At 34.9% G+C, this 8,968-nt stretch overlaps 1 protein-coding gene across 1 annotated transcript in view; it reads left to right on the top strand.

Annotated features, from left to right (window-relative positions):
* The first annotated feature begins 5,784 nt into the window (after positions 1–5,784).
* Positions 5,785–8,968, top strand: part of LOC107527531 (putative ATP-dependent RNA helicase DDX60) — a 78,975-nt gene continuing 75,791 nt past the window's right edge. Inside the window, exon 1 of the mRNA XM_016200308.2 lies at positions 5,785–5,849. The gene's annotated coding sequence lies outside the window, so the exon portion shown is untranslated. The remainder of the gene's footprint in view (positions 5,850–8,968) is intronic.

The following is an 8,968-nucleotide window of genomic DNA, read 5'->3' as shown; positions in this document are numbered from 1 at the left end:
ATTTTCTGTAGAATGAGTGAACAAAGCCCTTAAACTGTCATATTGTCTAAATGCTAGAAACCTAACTAAAAAGAGGGTCAGTACATTAGAGATAATGGGCAGACAGCCTATGAAAACAGGTCATCAGAAAGAGTGGTGGTTGGATTTGGAGCCTTCTATGGAGGAAGGGGTGTTTCTCAATGGGCTCCTCCCACTGCCATGAACTCAAATCCCCTTATTCTGATTGTGTGCTCATGATGCAAACTAACATTCAGTTTGACTACAATAACTTTCACATTATAATGAAAAACTTCTATTTATTAAGTTTAATAATTTTCTTCTATTTATAAATTTATAAATTATAGAGTACAATAAATGTCTTCTACTTTAGTATAACTTTATAATAAAATGACAGTGATAATAATAAATCTCATTTATAGAACTTCAGGCACTGTTAAGTACTTTACAGAAATTATTTTTTAATTCTCAAAACAACCTAGCAAAGTAGTTATCATTATCTTTGTTTAAAACAGAAAACTGAGGCTCAGAACGGCTCACAGGGCATAGTGTAAATCCAGGTCTGTCTCACCCCAAATCTCTTATTTATAAAACACTGTCTCATGTACAGGGTATTATTTAAAGTAACCCCCAAAAGAGAATGGCATTATTTCCAAGGTTAGGAAAAGGTTGAGAAAATATGTAAACTTATTTTGTGGGGGCTTTAAAAACTATGTTTAATTTCTTTATATTTTGCTGGATCGGGTAAGCTATTATTTTATTTAGGGTTTGTTTAGGGTTTTCCCTCCGGATATTTTGTTTAGGGTTTTTACATCTACATATATCAATGATATGGACCTAAATTTTTCTTTTCCCACGTCTGATTTTCTTATGACAGGATTATTTTAGAGTCCAAAGTAAGTTGAGGACTGTTCTTTCTTTTTTATTTATTTATTATTTATGAATTGTTTGATGAGATTGGAAGCATGTCCCTTTAATGTTGATTTATTTTAGTTGGAGGAAGGGAGTGGGGTAAATTTCAAATGTTCATTAAGGCTTTCTATTTTTCTTCAGTTTGGCACATTATAAGAACACTTTCATGTTATCTAAATATTTAAATTTTTGATTTATGTTGTTGAAAGTACTTTATCTAATTTTTAAAATTGCTGCCATTTTTGAAGCTTGAGTCCTGTTTTTAATCCTAAAATTATTTGTTTTTGTTATCTCTCTTTGTTTCTTGGCAAATGACAAACTTCGTTATTTCATTATTTTTAAATAATTAGTTTTGATTTTCTAAATCTCTTTTTTACATACAAATTTTTATTCTTTTTTAAAAAATAAACTATTTTTATTGATTTTAGAGAAAAAAGAAGGGAGAGGGAGTGGAAGAGAGAGGAAAGGAGAGGTAGAAAAATAGATGCATCAACATGGATCAGCTGCCCCCTGCACACCCTCTGCTGGGGATCAAGCTCACAACCCAGACATGTGCCCTGCTGGGAATAGAACCAGAAACCTCGTGGTGCACAGGTCCATGCTCAAACACTGAGCCACACTGTCCAGGCTAATTTTTTTTTTACTTTGTCTTTATTGTTGAAAATATTACAGATGTTCCCTTTTTTCCCCCTTGACCCCTTTCTCCCTGCACCCACTCCCCACACCAGGCCTTCACCACACTATTGTCTGTTTCCGTGGGTTACGCATATATGCATGTAAATTCTTTGGTTAATCTCTCCCCACCGACCCACCCCCACCTCCCCTCTGAGATTTGTCAGTTTGTTCCATGCTTCCATGTCACTGAATCTATTTTGTTCATCAGTTTATTGAGTTCTTTAGATTCCACATATAAGTGAGATCATGTGATGTTTGTCTTTCTCTGCCTGGCTTCTTTCTCTTAGCATAACATTCTCCAGGTCCATCCATACTGTCCCAAGGGTACAAGAACCTTCTTTATAGCCGCATAGTACTCCATGGTGTAAATGTCCCATAGCTTTTTTATCCACTCATCTACTGATGGGCACTTGGGCTGTTTCCAGATCTTAGCTATTATAAACTGCACTGCTGTGAACACAGGGGTGCATATATTCTTTCTGATTAGTGTTTCAGGATTCTTAGGATATATTCCTAGAAGTGGGATCACTGGATCAAAAGGCAGCTCCATTTTTAATATTTTGAGGAACCTCCATACTGTTTTCCATAGTGGCTGAACCAGTCTGCATTCCCACCAGCAGTGTACCAGGGTTCCCCTTTCTCAACATCTTCGCCAGCACTTGCCATTTGTTGATGGAGCCATTCTGACAGGTGTGACGTGATACCTCATTGTGGTTTTAATTTGCATCTCTCTAATTAGTGAAGAGCATTTTTTCATATGTCTCTTGGCAATCTGTATGTACCTTTTGGGACAGTATGGATGGACCTGGAGAATATTATGCTAAGCGAAATAAGCCAGGCAGAGAAAGACAAATATCACATGACCTCACTTATGTGTGGAATCTAAAGAACATTGTAAACTGATGAACAAAATAGATCCAGTGACACAGAAGCATGAAACAGAGGGAAGGCAGGGCTGGGGGGTAGAGATTAACCGAAGAATTTGTGTGCATAAATGTGTAATCCATGGACACAGACAATAGAGTGGTGAAAACCTGGGGCAGGGGGTGGGTGTGAGGTAGAAGAGGTCAATGGGGAAAGTAACAGGACATCTGTAATTCTTTCAACAATAAAGATAAATTTTAAAAAATCTTAATACCTTGTTTATTTGATCTCAGTCAAAGCTCATGGAATCAAGATACCACCAATCATTGAAATATGTTTATACCATAGAAAGGCTAACTTAATAATGAGGAAATAATGAGGGAAGTGATATTATAATTTACATGCCCCTGCCCAGCAATGAAAATTCTCAAATGATGTTGATGGAAGTAAATAAATCACATACATCATATAAACCCTCTTGTTTCCTAAATGCACAAAGCATTTTATTGTCTGCTCGAGGAATACATAAGAGCCTAGTTAGTAATTAATTAAGAATAAATTGTCCAAAACAGTAAATATTTGACAAGTAAATATGTGTGCATTATAACTGTTCAGGCAGTTATAATGCACACATAAAAAACAAGGTGTTAAACATTTATTTCATCTAGTAAATTAGTTTTGATGTCCTGTTTACTGCTAGTATTTGAGCATAGCATTTTTAAAGCAAATCATATTTATGTTTTCTGCTGCTAACAAACATATCCTGTCAATTTGGAAATGTGTACTTTTATATCTTTGGCCAGAAAAATAAAGAACAGTAATTCCAAGAAGAGTTTCCCACAAAGCTGAGGTAAGAGTGAGATCTGTTTTTAATCACCGTAGCCAGTCAGCCATGGTCCTAGAATATGACGGTTTTATTGTCCAGGTGATTCACAGCAGAACAAGGAAAAGGTGATAGGTGTGCAGCCCTTAACTGAGGAGGCAGGACAAAAATATCCCCAGTGATTATGGTGACTTAACTAATTTTCCTAATGATTTCACAATAAATTTATTTTGCCTTGTTACTGCTCTAGCTATGTTACTTCTTGAATCATAATACCTTATATTGCCTAATAGAAGGTGGCATTGGCTTGTGAAACTGGAGAATTCTCACCATAAAAGCATATTAAAGTTTAATTCAATACAAACATACATTTTGGTTATAGAGAGCTATCTCATGTGTTATTTCAAAACAAACACTTCTGTGACTCTCTAAACATTATCTCACCTAGAATCTGCATTTTTAACTAAGATGTAGACCTACTAACATCTATTTAGAATTAAAAAGGAACTATATATGAAACATTTTCATCTTTTTCAAGCTGCATCTTAAAAACTTTAAAAGTAAAAAATTGCATATCTAAGAATTGATGTTAAATATTCCTACTTTTATATTACTATACACTATACACTATACACTATACACTATGACTTTCCTTGTTATAGACATATATGATTGCTCATCACTTGCAAACTTACATTTTGGAGGGGCACATATCACTTTTTCAAGGATTTAAAAATATATGAATATGTGTAGAACCCAAGTAGTCACATAAAAGGACTCTGTGCAGCCAGTTCAGTATGTTTTAAATAGGAGGCACTTTCCTGGGCAGGCAGTTTAAAATGCACTGAACAATGCAGATTCCAGACATATTTTGTTGGAGACGAAGATTTAGAAATATTGAAATATATTAATGGGGAACCAGAATCCCATGTGTTTCCTTATCGATATTAGCATATTCCATATAAAAATATGATGCTTTATCTACAGAGTAGGCAACGATTTGGAGAGATATACCTTTGCCCAGACATGTACAACCTACCTCCTACTTCTTTCAATCTCCGGGATCAACTGTTTCAAAATATCTGTGGTCAGAATTTAAATTATATGTCATAAGCCTAGGAAACAAATGACAAACCAACTATTTGGGCCTCATTACTATCAGACTAAAAGCCTAATAGTTAATTGGCCAGTGTTAATATTCATAACTTATCATATAAAGAGATAGATAGATTAGGGTATATTTGATTTGTATGTATATATGTACATATACATACATATATATGTATACATAAACATTTATTCTTTATCAAATGTTAGCCCAGTTCAAAATGTATGCAGACATAATTTTTCTCCTACAGATTTATCTTTTTTCCTTCTTTAACTTTCTTTAAAAAGTGTTCTTAAAATATTTTTTGTTCAACTTTTTTAGTTAAGTTGCATGCTTAGCTCACTTTCATTCTAATTTCTTTCCTGTAAGTACCTAATGGTATAAATTCCTCTCTAATCACAATTTTAGATTCACTCCATACATTTTATAAATATTTTAAGCATAAAATTATTTTGTTGATTTTTTTTTTTTTTTTTTGCCTTTCAGTTAATTGGAAGAGCTCTTACTAGATTCCAGATGTAAGAAAAAAATTTTATTTTTTAAAATTTATCTTCCATTATTGATTATGTGGTCAAAGAGCATGGTCTCTAAGACACTAAATCTTTGAATTTTGTAGACTTATTTTGTTACATAGTACATGGTTAGTTTACATGTGTTCCTTAGATGCTTGAATAGACTGTGTATTCTGAAATTATTAGGTGTAATAGCAACCAAATGTTCTTAGTTAAGAACTTTGTTGTTCAAATTTTCTCTAAACTTCCTAATTTTTTGTGCGTGAAACATGAGGACTATGAAGAAAATAGGCATATGCCAGAGGAGTTCTATTCTCTGTCCCATTAAAACCCTGAGGGAGATTCACTGTGCTCATTCTCTGCAGAGCACTGCTGCTGAACAAAAGCTCTCCACTGTGGGGTTTTATCTTCCACTGGACATTCCATTCCATTCAGCAGATCATTTTTGACCACATACAACATGTCAGATTCTAGTCCACACTGATCATGACTTTTGAGTTGATGACAAATAATTTTTAGTGAGAGTCTCGAGACCCCAGTTTATTATCCCAAGAGGTCCTCTACCCTTGCTCTAATTTTGGTAGAATTTTAAAAGCCAATAAAAGGAGGAGGAGAAGGCAAGTGTGAGCTTAAAGGAATGGTTGGACTAAGTCCTTAGGGTAATGGGTAGCTGGGATATGTGCCAAATTGCAGTGAGCTAGTGTTTGTGTAATGGACCTTTGCCTTCAGCCTTTAGTTTTCTACAGGGTGTGGCCTAAAGTGAATAATGCTGAGGTATAAGCTGTTTCCAGTTTCCTCAGACTCTCCGGGAAACAGAAACTAAGGCAGGGTGCCTTAGCTGGCGCAGAGAAGTTGCACCCTTGGTTCAGTTAGAGAAAGAGCTCAGGTCTGACTGAACGGCGTGGAGGACTTCCCTTGCCTGGCTTGTGGCTACTGCTGGCTGTTGGACTGTGAAAAGGTAAAGGGAAAAAGAGAGGTTTGGTGCCTTGTGTTCGATGAATTGGTGAGAAAAGATGAGTGCTTATGTTAAGGGATCCTTTAAGAAAGAACTGGCTGCTAAGAGCTAAGTAAAAGAAGGTTAGTTAGACTCGGGGCAGAGAAGTAGTTTTAGTCCCAAGACAAAATAATTTATTCGCAAGTAAATTAACTACAGTATCCATTTGAGATTGATGTCAGATGGCTGTTTTAGGTTGCATTTTATTTGTAAAACGTGCTAAGACTTCCCAGCACCAGTGTGAATATTAAACCTAAATGTGATACACAGTTTTGCATTAGGCTTATAGCTTAATGTAACAGACAAGGCAAACATAAAAGGACACACACATACACAATTATATAAATTTAAGTAAATATTTCTAACTGTTATGGGAAGTTGAGGATGATGAGCTTGGCAGGATTGAATGACTCGGAAACAATGGTGTTAGTGACAAATCTCCCTTAAATGGTAGTTTGTAAACTTGGATTTTAAATACTGTTAACAGAGTTATCTTGAGTATATGTCTAAGCTTAATAGAAGGGAATTGTATTTCTCTTTAGGATAGGCAGTGATATATGACTCAACTTATTAGGGCTCTCTGAACCATTAAGGCTATATTTCTGCAATATTTCAATAAAACTGGAAATCAAAGGAAAAGTTAGTTCTTGCCTGTGTAGTTATTTCTAAAATCTAATTGTGAGGCTCCCTGGGGTAGCCACTTCCTTTTTAATGACTACAGTAGTATTGTTGGTCTATTAGGAAAGACAAGGACCTTGGATCAGACAAAATCAGTTTCTTCATCTTATTAGTTGTATGACATTGTGCAAGCTATAAAACCTCTCATTCTCTGATCACTCATCTGTAAAGTGAGAGATAATCATTCTAACAATATGGAATTATTCAGAAGGCTCTATGAGGATGAATAGAAAATACTTTTTAAAAACGACATCTTTTTATATTTAAAAAATATTGATATATTGTGTGGTAGAATGCAAAATTTATGTGCATTTTACTAAAAACCAATGACGTAAAGAATGAGACATCAATGAGATTGCATGCTTGCCAGGGCTGCTATTAGATTGTTCCCCAGGTCGTGTGTTGTTTGGTTATTTCTGGGGAAACATTTGAGGGAAAATGGTATAAGCTATGCAGAGAAAGACAAACATCACATGATCTCATTTGTATGTGGAATCTAAAGAACATAATATAATAAACTGATGAACAAAATAGATTTAGTGACATAGAAGCATGGAACAGACTGATGAATCTCAGAGGGAAGGTGGGGGTGGGTGGGGAGAGATTAACCAAAGAACCTATATGCATATATGCATAACCCAGGGACACAGACATCGTGGTGGAGGCCTGGGGAGGGGAGTGAGGGCGGGGTGGAAGCAGTCAATGGAGTAAAAAGGGGACACCTGTAATATTTTGAACAATAAAAAAAATACAACCTGAGGAACAAATTTTAAAAATAGTAATCATCACTGGAAACAGTTTTTAATAAGCTTTCCGTTTATTCCATTTGATTGCGTTAACACTAGCAGCACCTACAGAAATGAGATTTTTGTGATGTGACAATATTCTTCCCTTCTTCTTTTGACTGTTCAACAAGTATATCAGTAAATAAATGTCAAAAGGAAATCTGTAACTAATTCCAAGTTGCTTGGTGTTGCTTCTATGATTTTGAAAGTCAACACTGTTATAAAGCTTGTGTATGGTTACATGGTTAGGCCTAATTCAATAAAAATATTCAGAAACAAAAAAAAAATGGTATTTGTGCTGACCATTAAGACAAGCATGATAGTCTAGGATATACTTCCAGTTATTTCTTCATACAATTGACCAGGGGGATTAATCAAGTAAGGCTTATACATATTCTATTTGTAAACTAGGGAAGATATTGCTTCTAATCTTGAAGAGGCACACCTGAGCAAGCTTAGTGAGGCACTCCATTCAAACTCTGCTCTCTCAGATCTGCTGTTGGCCTTTGAACACCCTGTTTTTCTAGAATGCTCTTACCCTGCCATTATCTGGCAAGCTCCTGATAATCCCTGAAGTTCAAGTTCCATGTCAAATCCTCTGAGAAGCCTTATTCAGTTCTCCCCAGCACTCCCATTTTGTGCTTCCATCCTACCTACTGCATTTACTAGCTATAGCACAGCCTTCATCATAAGGCCTCTTAATTTACCTGCTAATTTTACTTTCTTTTTTCTTTAGACTGTGTACTTCTTATCTATTATTTATTTAAAATTTTAAAAAATAGTTTTAATTATAGCTAACATACAACATTATAGCAGTTTCAGGTGTACAATATAGTTATTCAATATTTATAAACCTTACAAAATGATCACCACAAGTCTAATAACCATTTGTCACTCTAAGTCGTTATTACAATATTATTGATTCTGTGCCCTATGCTGTACATTATAGCCCTGTGACTTATTTCATAATTTGACTTATTTCATAATACAAACTTACAATAATTTGTATTTCTTAAACCCTTTCCTCTTTTCCATCCAAACCCTCACCCTCTCCCTTCTGACAACCATCAGTTTGTTCTCTCTGTATCTATGAGTTTTTTTCTATTTCATTCTGTTTGCTTTGTTTTTTAGATTCCACATATAAGTGAAATCATGAGGTATTTGTCTTTCTCTATCTGACTTATGTCACTTAACATAATACTTTCTAGTTCTATCCATGTTGGCACAAATGGTAATATTTCATTCTTTTTTATAGCTGAGCAATGTTCCACTGTATGTATGTACCACATCTTCTTTATCTATTTGTCTATAGATGAAAACCTAGGTTGCTTCCATATCTTGGCTATTGAAAATAATGTTGCAATGAACATAGGTGTGCATATATCTTTTCAAATTACATTTTTCATTTTCTTTGGATAAATACCCAGAAGTGGAATTGCTAGGTTATATGGTAGTTCTATTTTTGATTATTTGAGGAATATTCCATAATGGCTGCACTAATTTATAATCACACCAACAGTGCATGGGGGTTCCTTTTTCTCCATATCCTTACCAGCATTTATTATGTGTTGTCTTTTTTTATAATAACCATTCAGACAGGTGTGAGGTGATATGTCATGG

This window comes from Miniopterus natalensis, chromosome 4 (genome assembly GCF_054644295.1).
Source record: "Miniopterus natalensis isolate mMinNat1 chromosome 4, mMinNat1.hap1, whole genome shotgun sequence".
NCBI classification, from domain to species: domain Eukaryota; kingdom Metazoa; phylum Chordata; class Mammalia; order Chiroptera; family Miniopteridae; genus Miniopterus; species Miniopterus natalensis.
Note: the sequence above shows the minus strand (reverse complement) of the source record. Positions and strands in the feature narration are given on the sequence as shown.